The sequence below is a fragment of the Mustela putorius genome, unplaced genomic scaffold, assembly GCF_011764305.1.
Source record: "Mustela putorius furo isolate JIRA1106 unplaced genomic scaffold, ASM1176430v1.1 tig00003845_pilon_pilon_pilon, whole genome shotgun sequence".
Classification (NCBI taxonomy): domain Eukaryota; kingdom Metazoa; phylum Chordata; class Mammalia; order Carnivora; family Mustelidae; genus Mustela; species Mustela putorius.
Genome location: NW_025421998.1, coordinates 97,345,718 through 97,359,161, shown reverse-complemented (window position 1 = coordinate 97,359,161; position 13,444 = coordinate 97,345,718). Strand labels below are relative to the sequence as shown.

General features: G+C 35.2%; 1 pseudogene; it reads right to left on the bottom strand.

Annotated features, from left to right (window-relative positions):
- Nucleotides 1–11,404: 11,404 nt before the first annotated feature.
- Nucleotides 11,405–12,513, bottom strand: LOC101682560 (annotated as a pseudogene).
- Between the last annotated feature and the right edge of the window lie 931 nt (nt 12,514–13,444).

Below are 13,444 nucleotides of genomic sequence, written 5' to 3'. Positions count from 1 at the left end.
CTTATCTTGGCAAATGTGTAGCCATGTCTATTTTTAGTTTTAATTTTAATTTATAATTAAGAGTAATGAGGGTGAATATGTTTTCATATGCTTATTGGGATGTTCAAAATATTTTAAAAAAACATTCCTTTTTTGAATAACTTGCCCACCCCCCCCCATGGCTCAGATACTTTTTACTTACTGATTTGTAGGGGTTCTTTATATACCATAAAATATTATAACTATTATTAACTAATAATGTGTTGTAGATATTTTTCTTCCAGTCCATGGAGATAACCATTTAGAGTAAGAAAATTCAAATGCTAAGGAATAAATGTTAAATTTACAGGACATGAGTGTAAAACTGTAAACTGAAAAAAAAATACAGTTTATATGAGCTGCTATGTTCTTGAGTTGGAAACCTACAAGATGTAAAGATATTGATTATCCCCAATATTATTACCTATAAATTCAGTAAAATCTCAATCAAAATATAAGCTCGTCTTTTTTGGAAATTGATAAACTATTTGCAGAATTCATATGAAAACAGGATGTTGAAGAATGTTTTACCGGATACTAAGACCTACTCCGAAGCATTACTAATACATACAGTGTGATTTGGGCACAAATGTATACAAATAGAACAATAAGAAATGACACTTGAGGAACAGAACCAGCATTCTTTTCCTTAGAAAAGAATCTCTAGTCATGGTGCCTAGAGCTAATAGGTTAACAAATTCTTTGACCTCTACATGTATAAAAATGTTTGCTTTCCAAACTTTTTCCCAAAAAGGTTGTGTTTGGAAAACAGGTTTTTCCCAACCGGTTGTGTACTGGTATCTTATATTAGTGCCTCTTCCATGAGGTAATTTTTCCTAAATAGGGTTCATGAAGGAAATTTTGAGTAGCATAGTTTGCATGTAACTGTAACTCACAAAAATTCCCCTTTGACTTTTTATTTATAATGATTTATTCCCACTGGAGTTTTTCATATATTTTATTTCTTAAATTGTTTGAAAGTAGTATTTAGCAGACTAATGTCACAAACATAGTATATTCCTTGTATTTCCTTGTGAATAAATTCATTCCTTTTTTGTAGTCATTGTGATGCTTTATCAGAGGTTAAATTTAACATCTCTCAACTGGTTTAGTGGCCTATTTGTACAGGCTGGTGGGGGGAGGGGTGATCTGGTAATCTTGTTTGATTAACAGTGTTCTTAAAAAAGCATAGCATTTTGACAAATTTGAATGTTTTCATTTAATTTCAAAAGCTAATTTCCAAGGGCTAGTTTTTTTGGAGAATGGTCTTGCCTGTTCACAGAAAATAGAAGAGCCAGTGTTAACAATGGGCTTCCCTTTGAAGATACTGTTGAGCTTCTGAGCTTTATTGAAAAGATCATGCCAATTTGCCATGACTTTCCCAATAGAAAAAATGGAAAACTTTGTTACAACCATCACTCACATATTTTGTCAATTTTGATCGTGTTTTCTTCCCTAGTGGTTGATGTAATTATTCTTAAATAGTTTCACAGTTTTTTTTTTTTCTACAATTAAAGTCAGTGCACTGCTCAAAGAATCTTACATGCATGAATTTTTCTTTCTTTCTTTCTTTTTTTTTTTTTTTTTGAGTATGCTAGATTGTTTTTTTTTTTTTTAAGGGAGGGGGAGAGAGAGAGACAGCAAGTGGATGGGGAGGAGCAGAGGAAGAGGGAGAGAAAGAATCTTAAGCAGGCTCCATGCCCAGCACAGAGCCCCATGAAGGACTCGATCTCAAAACCCTGAGATCAAGACCTGAGCCTCCATCAAGAGGTGGGCGCTTACTGAATGAGCCATCGAGGTGTCCAAGATGTTCTTTTGGTTTTGTTTTCCCCTCAGTCTTTCACCTTTTCCTTATTTATATTAATCTAAAATAGTTGTGTTTTTAAAGAAATAGAATGTGGGGTGCCTGGGTGGCTCAGCCCTAAAAAGTGTCTGCCTTTGGCTCCAGTCATGATCCCGGGGTCCTGGGATCGAGCCCCGCATGGGGCTCCCTGCTCAGCGGGAAGCTTGCTTCTCCCCCTCCCACTACCCCTTCTTGTGTTCCCTTTCTCGCTGTGTCTCTCTCTGTCAAATAAATAAATAAAATCTTAAAAATATAAAAATAAAGAAATAGAATGAATGAAACAATAATAGAATAGGACTTCAAAATGTAAGAACTAAAAAGAAGGGTGAGTTATTCTGAATTAAAAGTAGAAGGATTTTTTACTTTTGAAATAGGTATTTAGCGGATAGCTTTTTGTTTACAAATAAAGGATTGTTAAAATGTATGGAAATATTTAATATGTATGTCAAGACAGCTGTGAGAAGGGAGACGTTAGCACATAGTTCCCAGCTGATAACTGCTTCAGCCACGACAAACTGAGATCCCGCTTTGCTGATACCTCTGCCAACGCCGAGCAAGGCGTGTAGTTAAGGATTTGCTTTTCCGGGGTGGCTTGCCCGCAGCAGTGTTTGAGCAGGGAAGTCAGTGTTTGAGGACATAAGGGTTCCAACAGGGACTGCTAATTAATTGGGTTTCAAAAGTAAGTTTGTTTGAAAAGATTGTTTCTCACAGCTAAAAATACTCCTCTTCTTCTTTGGCACAGGATTTACAGTTCTGTCTCCATTCTTCAACCTCTTTAAAACTCATCAGTTTTCTACGTCCGTCAGGAGGCTTCCTCCCACAACCAGAATCAGCATTTATATTCCTTGTGGCTGTTCTTTGGATTATGTGATTTCTTCTTAGCATTTGATTATATTCAATTTAGCACTTTTCTTGCTGTATTTTTGCATTATTTCCTAAGTTGAAAGTGCCTGACATGTCATCTTTTTCCAAATAGTGTAACTTCTTGCAGGGAGGAATGATATCAAATATTTGTTTTATATCTACTTTTTTTTTTTTTTTTCATCACAAGCTATTGTAACTTCTAACAGGGATGAACCATGTCAAGTATTTAAACAACCAGGAGAATGTTTAAAGTTTCATAACACTTTTATTAAATTGAACTGACAGTAAATCCACTGTGGGTAATACTGTTCTTGGTGTTATCTTCGGTTAATATGGCTGAATGAATGGAGTGAGTCATTCATGGATACTGAATTTTATATGTATGTTTTCCATGAATAAAATTTACTATCTATGAAAATGACTCTATTGAGGAATCTGAAGATTAAATAAAAGTATAAAATAAAACAGATAGTGTTGGAATTTAGTTATAGCTACATGTGAGAAAACATTAATATCTTTAGTTTTCACTTAAATATAATTTGCTTTCTTTCTCTTTCATCCTTCTTTTACCTTCTCTAAATTCCATTGGTGATATAAACAGGTGCTATGAATTCCCACCCGAGTTTTTATATCTCAGACTGAAGAAGCCAGGCATATTTGCATGACCCTAAGTGAAGTAAAGATTGGACTAATTTGTATAGTTGCACCCTATCTTTGCAAAATCTACATACTGGGTGTTAAAGACTTTCAAGACTCTTTTAAGAGTTAATAAAGAGACATGAGGGCATTAAACAACAGTGGTATTTTTACAAGATCAATCAATTATATATTTATAATATATAATTTAAATTAAAAATGTATATAATCATATATATGAATTATGTATCTTTATGTATAATTGAATCAGCAGTATTTAGAAATCCCTTCAATATTATGTTTTATTTATTTTTATTTGTGTGTAAGAGTAGTAAAATATGGGAGTGCATGGGTGGCTCAGTGGGTTAAGCCTCTGTCTTCCGCTTAGGTCAGGATCTCAGGGTCCTGGGATCGAACCGTGCGTCGGGCTCTCTGCTCAGTGGGGAGCCTGCTTCCCCCTCTCTTTCTGCCTGCATCTCTGCCTACTTGTGATCTCTCTCTCAGTCAAATAAATAAATAAAAAATCTTTAAAAAAAAGAGTAGTAAAATATGAACATATAACATGACAAAAACAATTTTTTTAAAGATTTTATTTATTTATTTGACAGAGAGCACAGGTAGGCAGCGAGTCAGGCAGAGAGAGAGAGAGTGAAGCAGGCTCCCTGCAGAAGCAGATCCCAGGACCCTGAGATCATGACCTGAGCTGAAGGCAGCAGCTTAACCCACTGAGCCACCCTGGCACCCAACAAAAACAATTTTTACTTCATATGAAGTCCTTACTATGTTCCAAGCTTTGTTTCAAGCTCTTGGAATATGCTGGTAGGTAAAAGAGGGGAAAAAAATAATCTCTGTCCTCAAGGATTTAGATTGTTGAGTCCTTGAGAATGCAAATGATTGCACTTTTGCGTACATAAGAACAGTTTTTATTGTTCTAATTCCAGGTACAATTGACCTGCTTGAGCTAACCAGGTAAAACATTGTTAGTCTTACATGTGAATTATTTATCATCACATCAACGTGGCATTTCATAGCTTAAAATCCACATTGAAACCTGTCTTTGTGGGTAGTATTTGTGGGTAACCGAGGTGAGCACATCTATACATAGTTAAGAACACTTGGAAACCTACAAGGGCATCAATACCATTTTAAAAGTACAGATGTTCATAAAAACAGATGATAGGTTTTGTAGTCACAGACACCTGTGTACACATACAACCTCTGTGTGTGTGTGTGTGTGTGTGTCCCATAAGCCGATGGTGTAAGTGCAGAAATTAAAGACTTAGTAACTACCAGTTTTCTTGGGGTACGCTCCTCTCATCACCACACAGAAGTGTAGGCTTAAGGCAGAGCATTGCAAGAAAGCTGCAATTGCATTCCTTCAGGCAGTTATATGACAGATGAAATGAGAAAAGATGGATTTAATACAAATAATTCAAGGAAGTTGTCAGCTGTTCTTACTTTTTTCAGAGCAGCCTTAGGGGAAAAAGAGAAATTACCAACTAAGATATGGTTGTGGGAATCAACGAAAAGGAAAGAAAGAGGATTCTGCTAACACAATAGCACTTTCATCTACACCAACTGCATTAATGAGAGAGTAGAGTGCTCAATTAGGAGAGTGGCAGTGTACTTTTGGGGAGATATTTTTTTGCGTTTGGAATTTTAATTAGGTAAACTGTTCAATTCTGTTCCCTACAAACCAAACAAAAGTAATAGAATAATTGAACTAAAAAAAAAAAAATAAGGCATTTGAGGCCAGGTCATAATCCATTATGGAAAGAAATTACATATTCTCTAGCTCTGTTGAAACCGTGGATAAAAGATCAGTTAGTACATTAAATTCGCCAGTCAATATTCTACTTTATTTTAAATTATTTTTTTCTTTTTAACTCCATAATATTTGGTGTATACCCACACTTGGATGTATCTTCATGCAATATTTTTCATAAGCAAAACTTATTAGTGACTTGAAAACTGTAAAAAACAAAACTGCTATAGCTTTTGAGAACTAGCCTAATGAGAATAGTCAGTATAAAATCTATAGATGATAACATAGCCACAGGAATCTGTTTTGAGCTCTAGAGTAATGTAATGGTGAGAGTTTAGGAATTACGCCAAAATGTCGGTGCTACACTTATTGGTAGTATGATACTATACATGGCTATTTCAATATTTTAAAAAAGGAAGGAGTCCTAACTTCCTTGGAATATTTTCTTTTTTTTTTTTTTTTAAGATTTTATTTATTTATTTGACAGAGATCACAAGTAGACAGAGAGGCAGGCAGAAGGAGAGAGGAAGGGAAGCAGGCTCCCTGCTGAGCAGAGAGCTGGATGCAGGGCTCGATCCCAGGACCCTGAGATCATGATCTGAGCCGAAGTCAGCAGCTTAACCCATGGAGCCTCCCAGGCGCCCCTTCTTTCTTTTTTTTTTTAATGGACTTTTAAAGGATGACATTTATATAAAAGTGTACCTATTATTAATATAGAGCATTTCAGATACTGAATCCTCTGAAAATCAGTTACCCGATCTAAGAAACAGAGCACCCACTGACACCCTAAAAGCCCTCCTTATACTCCCTTTCAGACTCTGCCACCTCTTAAGATTAGCTACTATTGTTTTTATTTTTTCCTACTTTTAAAAATGGAGGTGAAACTTAATAACATGTAATTAGCCATTTAAAAAATACAAGACTGGTAGTTAGTACATTCACAATGTTGTAAAGTCAAATCATTCTTTATCAAATGCCAAAACATTCTTACCACCTCTTACCCTTTAAGTAGTCACTTCCCACCTTTCTCCCTCTAGCATCGAGTAACCACTAAACTCTGCTGTTAGTCACTATGAATTTACCTCTTCTGGATATTTCGTATAAATGGAATTACATATTACTTGAACTTTTGTGTCTTTCTTCTCTTACTTAATGTCATATTTTGAGGTCCATCCATGCTGTAGCATGTATCAAGGCTTCATTCCCTTTTGTACCTTCATGACTTCACAATAACAACAAATTCAGCTGAATATTGACAAAGAACTTGAACAGATATTTCTCCAAAGAAGTTGGACAAAGGATTAATAAGAATATGGAAACTTGGGCACCTGGGTGGCTCAGTTGGTTGGATGACTGCCTTCAGCTCAGGTCATGATCCTGGAGTCCCGGGATTGAGTCCCACATCGGGCTCCCAGCTCCATAGGGAGTCTGCTTCTCCCTCTGACCTCCTCGCTCATGTTCTCTCTCACTGTCTCTCTCTCAATTAAATAAATAAAATCTTTTAAAAAAAAAGAATATGGAAACTTGCTCAGCGTCATTAGTCATTAAGCAAATGAAAATAAAAAACCACAAGGTAGCACTTTTTGATGAGTAGTAAAAAAATAGGAAAGGAAGACTAATAAAAAGTAGAGAAAATACAAAAAATGGGGAAGAAGTGTTGACAATGATGAAAGGGGAAATTTGAATCCTTATACATTGTTGGTGAGAAGGTGAAGTAATTGAACCACTGTGGAAAGCAGTTCGGTGGCATTTAGGCTTTCATCATTAAATATGCCATTAATTATAGGATTGTTGGTATTTTTGATCAAATTGAAGAAATTCCTGGCTATTCTCACTTTCTGTTTGTTATTGTTGTCTTGATGAATAGGTGTTGAATATTGTCCAGTACTTTCTCTACATCAGTTAATCTGATCTTTTTACTTTTTCTTTACCCCAATAATATGGTAGGTGGATTACAATGATTGTTTTCCAAATATTGACCCATCCTTGTATCCCTGAGGTAAACCTTATGTGACAGTGTATGTAATTATTTTTATAGATTGCTGAAATGTATTTGATAATGTTTTGTTAGAGGCTTTGACATCTGTATTCAGGAGAGTTATTGGTCCATAGTTTTCCCCATTATTCTTTGGCAAATTTGTGTATTAAGGTAATATTCACTCATAAAATTAATTGGGATGTGTTCTCAATTCTGTTTTCGGAAGATCAAGTAGAATTAGTGTTCATATTTTGGTAGGATTCTATGGGGAAATTATCTGGACCTGGAAATTTCTTTTCAGAAGATTTTAAAGTTAGGAATCCAATTTCTTTAGTAATTATAAAGCTTTTCAAAACTTCTGTTTCAGGGTGCCTGGGTGGCTCAGTGGGTTAAGCTGCTGCCTTCGGCTCAGGTCATGATCTCAGGGTCTTGGATCGAGTCCCGCATCGGGCTCTCTGCTCAGCAGGGAGCCTGCTTCCCTCTCTCTCTCTCTCTCTGCCTGCCTCTCCATCTACTTGTGATTTCTCTCTGTCAAATAAATAAATAAAATCTTTAAAAAAAAAAAAAAACTTCTGTTTCATAATGGGTGACTTAATAAGTTTTGTTTTTTTTTTTTTAAGATTTTACTTATTTATTTGACAGACAGAGATCACAAGTAAGCAGAGAGCCAGGCAGAGAGAAAGAGGGGAAGCAGGCTCCCTGCTGAGCAGAGAACCCGATGCGGGGCTCCATCCCAGGACCCTGAGCTCATGACCTGAGCTGAAGGCAGAGGCTTAACCCACTGAGCCACCCAGGTGCCCCAAGTTATTTTATTTATTTATTTATTTTTAAAGAATTACTTCACTTCATTTAAGTTGTCCAATCTATCTGTGTAGGGTTGTTTTTATTATTATCTATTGTTTTTAATAATGAGGGGTCTGTAGTGATACCCATTTCATTGTTGATATTGCTAATTTCTGTCTTCTCTCTCTTCTTTGTCAATATTGCTGGAAGCTTGTTTGTTGATTTTCTCATTTACTTTTTGCTTTTTCAAATTCATTAATTCGGGCTCTTACTCCATTCCTTCTGCTTATTTTAAGGTTTATTTTGTTCTTATATTTAGTTTCTCCAATGAAAGTTTAGATTCTTATTTAGGGATTTTACTTTTTTTTTTTTTTAATGTAAGCAGTTAGTGTTATATATTTCCCTTGCAGCATTGCTTTGAGTCTTAAAAATTTGTATAGGTTGTGTTTTCAATTTCATTCATTGATGAGTTTTTAGAAATTTCTTCTGAAATTTGCTCTTTGATGAATGGGTTATTTAGAAGTATGTTGTTCAATGGCCAAGTGTTTGGGGATTTTTCTGTTATCATTCTCGATTTCTAGACCAATTCCATTGTAGTTGTATATATTCTGAATTATTTCAGTTATTTCAGATATACTGAGGTTTGTTTTATGGCCTAGGATATGGTATATTTAGGTATTTGTTGTATAGGAACTTGAAAATAATGTATATTCTGGTGTTGCGGGATGGAGTTTTCTGTAATGTTTATGATACCTGTTGGTTGATGGTATTGTTGTGTTCTTCTATATCCTTACTAATTTTCTCTCTAGTTTTTCTAGCATTTCTTGAGAGGAGGGAATTCTCCATCTATAATTGAGCATTTTTCTACTACTTCTCTCTGTTTATCAGTGATTACTTCACATATTTTGCAGCACTTCTGTTTGGTGCATACACATTTAGGATTGCTCTATCTTCTTGGTAAATAGATTCTCTTACCAATATGTAATGTCCCTCTTTTTCTCTGGTAATTTTCTTTGTTCTGAGTTCTACTTTACATGACTAATATAGCCATTCATGCGTCCTTTTGGTTAATATGCTCATGATCTATTCGTTTCCATGGTTTTACTTTCAACATCCCTGTTTCATTTTCTGGAAATGAGTTTCTTAGATAGACATTTAGTTAGTTTCAGGTCATTAACCACTCTGCAGTTCTGTCTTTTACCTTCTGTATTTAGAACATCTATGTATAATACAATAACTGACAATTTTAGGACTGAAGTCCACAATTTCGCTTTTTTGTTTTCTGTTTCTGATGTTTTTTTGTTTGCTTGTTTTTATCTGTTTTATTGTTTCTGCCTCTCTTTTGGGTTCCTTAAACAAATTTACAGTTCCCTTTTTATTTAGCACTATTGTTTTTGAGTGTATCCCTTTGTGTAGCTTTTTCAGTAATTACTCTAGGTGTTACACATATATACTTATTTAATCTATTACTATATTATAAATATATATTTCAAGTATAAGTTATAAATATCAAGAATTAGAAAGTTTGTTGTATTTATCCATATGTTTATTTATCATGTTTTTCATGTTTTTTTTTTCTTTTTGATGTTCTAAGTTTCATTATAATTTCCTTTCTGTTCAGAGAATTTTCTTTAGCCATTCTCTCAGTGTGTGTGTGTACATGTGTGTATGGCATGAATATATATACATATAGATGACAAATTCTAGTTTTCCTTCATCCAATTATATCTTGACTTTTCCCTTCTTTACTAAAGTGTATTTTCACTGAATATAAGATTCTGGGTTGATAGTTCTTTAGTTCGTAACTTGGAAATACAGTGCCTCTTTATTACTGTCCTTTCTTTTCTGTTTTCATTAGAATTAATTTTCCGCTAGAGTTAAGGTGGGTTTTCTGCCCCCTCCACCGCTACTTTCAAGATTTGTTTTCTGTCTTTAATTTTTCAGAAGTTGGATTTAATGCATCTTGCTGTGACTTATCCTTATTAGAGTTTGCTCAGCTCCTTAAATCCATAGGATTTTGTTTGTTTGTTTGTTTGTTTTTTGCCAAATTTAAGAAGTTCTTAACCATTATTTTATTGAAGGATTTTTAGCCCCATCTTCTTTCTTCTCCTTTCCTCCTGGGATTTTAGATCTTTTGTTATAGTCCCACATGTCCCTCCAGCTCTGTCCTTTTTTTTGTTTTTGTTTTGTTTTCTTTTGTTTTAAAGTACATTTTCTTTCTGAAAAATTTCTTTTTCTTTTAAGTTTTTTAAATTTTATTTTATTTTTTTTCAGTGTTCCAAAATTGTTTATGCACCACACCCAGTGCTCCATGCAATACTTGCCCTCCATCATACCCATCACCAGGCTCACTCAACCCCCCCACCCCCTTCCCTCCAAAACCTTCAGTTTGTTTCTCAGAGTCCACAGTCTCTCATGGCTTGTTCCCCCCTCCGATTTCCCCCAACTCCCTTCTCCTCTCCATCTCCCAATGTCCTCCATGTTAGGTAATTTCTATTCTATCTTCCAGTCTAATAATTATTCTTCTGTCCTATTCATTGTGTGAAATCCATCCATTGGGTTTAAAAATTTTTGTTACTGTGGTTTTAGGTCTTTCAGTTTCCATTTGTTTCTTGTTTATATCTTCTATTTCTTTAATAAGGCTGTCTGTTTATTTTATGAGACACTCTAATTTTTAATACAGTTGTTTCAAGAAGGAACAAAAAAATGCCTGTTACTTTCATATGTGAATGGAAGTCCACGTTTCCTGCTCAGCTTCCATTGATATCCTGAGGTGGTGGGCAGAGGACCATCATTACTGTTGGGCCAGGTTAAGCGTTTAGACCCCCCACTAGCCTTCTCTCAGTACCACTCCTTTGTTACTGCTCTTGACACTGCTTCCACAGATGCTGTGTGAATGGGGGTCATTACTTCCAAAATGTAGGGAAAGTCCCACCTTTTCAGTCAGCCTCCTTGGTATCACCCCAGTGGGGACAAGAGGGGCATTTTGTTACTATTGGGTGGGGGTAGAAACACTGCTTTCACATGACTCAAGTAACACCATGAGAGATTTTTTTTTTTCTATGTTTCTTGGTTTTTCTATGTTGCCAGTTTCTCTATAGCACCCAGTCTTGTTTATACTTGTTATAAAGAAATCCTAGGAAAATAATCACATATCATTTCTCAAGGGTCAAGATTCCTAGCTTTTTCTGCCTTCTTCCTACCTTTCAAATTCTTTTTAGGTTTCCTTTATATATTTAAAACCTATATAAACCCAGGGGGAAAAATGTGTCTTCAGGGGTTTTAGCTATAATTATCAGGAGAAATAGAAATCTATCTACTCCAAGAATATGAATTCTCATAAAGTAGATCTTAAGTACCTTACTAAGAACCCTCCATGGGTGGAGGAAAGAAACAAGTTTTAAACTCTGAATTTTATTTAGGATAACTTGAAAAATTTGGAGCCAGCTAATAAAATACTCTAGGATGAATATAAATGTTCACATTTAATTTTGTGTATTGTGTGTGTGTGTGTGTGTGTGTGTGTATCCTGTAAAACACTTCCACTGACTATTTTATTCAGAGAAAAACAAACAAAAAGAGACAAACAAAAATTCTGGTCATTTGCAGTATCTATCAGCTTTCAGTTTTGTTCTGTCCAGAAGTGATTGATGAAAAATCCATCATTCTAGGCCTTTTGAGAATTTTACTGTCTTCTTTACTTATTTTAAGTTTGTGGTCTTAGAAACTCTGACATTTCTTTGCACAACTGATGTCACATTATCTAGCATTTCTTTTGTCTTCTTCTGGAATATCATCTTTTTTCTTAGTTTCTCTTTCAGCACGGGATCTAAGCTTTATCTTCTTCTCCTGATGTTTTTACTTTTTGCCTCCATATTGCCTGCTTCATTGCATCTACTAAAGCAGCTATTTGAGGCCAATAAAACCTTTTTCTCATCCTAAAAGACCAGTTTCCATTGTTGTTTTGGTCCAGTTGCAACCCCATAACAAGTCCACATACACTGATACCAAGGTATCAATGGAGACACAGCCAGATTTCAGTGTAATTCAGGAATCAGGCAGGATGATAGTTGTAAACTGCTCTGAAGGACTAGGGCCCTCATCATTTTCTTTATGTGGTGCTCCCAGTAGAAAAACATCCATTCTCAAGTGTTGTATGTACATTCCTTTATCCATTTCAGTAGCTCTGGTCCCTGAAATTTCACTGAAGTTTGTTATGGTCCAACAGATTACAACAATACCGAGTTGAGTTTCTTCATCTTTTTCTTTCTTTCTTTTTTATTTCCTTCTTCTTTTTACTCTTTTTCTTCTTACTCTTAGCCTTGGTTCCCTTGAATAGGAGTTGGGTGGCATTGACATAGAAGTATTCAGCTTTGGTTCTTGTTATACTCTGTATGAAGAAGTAGGAGTTGATTAAGAGCAAAATACCTCCGCTGGAGTAAACGTGGGTAAAGGAGGCCATAAAAAGAAGAAAGAGTGCAAACGCCCTGAAAAAGGACATGTCCCTACTGAGTCACTGGTGCCTCTCACCCTGCATTTAATTATATTTTTAAAAGTTGCCTTATTTTTCAAAATTTCTTTCCAAAGCTCTCTTCACCTTCCCTCAATAAAACCTTCTCTCAGGAGCACCTCGGTGGCTCAGTTGTTTAAGTGTCTGATTCTTGATCTCAGCTCAGGTCTTGATCTGGTCTCAGGGTCATGAGTTTAATCCCTTAAACAAAAAAAATAGTAAAATAGTAAAAAATAAGACCTTGTCTCAAAACAATATTTTTTGGTAATATTTGAGCTACTAAAGATTGTTGGTTGTTAAGCAAGAATTGCCATTACTCTTATGGACCATTGTCCAAAGTATTTCTAATTCAGATAATTCAAATAAAGACCAATTTAACCCATACCCAATGCCACCCTTTATCCTTCATGAATAATTAGGGAAAGGAGGAAGTCCTGTGATGAATCTTTGGTGCTGTGACTCATGATTTGAGAAAAGCTTTCCCAGAATACCTCTTAAAATTATATTTATGTGGCATTATACTTTTATTTGCCAGATAAATATGTTGTTGGTAAGAGGCACGCGTGCGCGCGCATATGTGTGTGTTTATGTTTTTGTGTCTGGCTTAATGTTAGAAAAGTTGTATTTAAAAGAGAAACAGGGAAAAAATCCCATGGAATGCTCAAAAATAATGTATTCAGAATTTTAGGATCTTGAGACTTACTTAAAATGAACAGGGTCTTGTGCTTGTACCTTAATAGCATCCCTATTTTACACATTCTGCTGGAAGATCACAATTTAAGAAGGCAACAATTTTTCACTAGAAGCAAAGTTGGAATTCTCCACATGAACCTATGTCAGAGTTGCTCTTAGGAGTAACCTAGAAATAAGATAGTTTACTAGTGGAAATTGGTACCTTCAACATTGTTAGATAATCTCAAATTAGATTCCAAAGTAAGTATAATAATTCAGTTTCCAAAATATCATATAGGTTTTTCTTTGATATCCCGACTATTTCACATCAAAAGACTTTAATTTTGGTCAATATGGTGGGCATAAATAGCATAT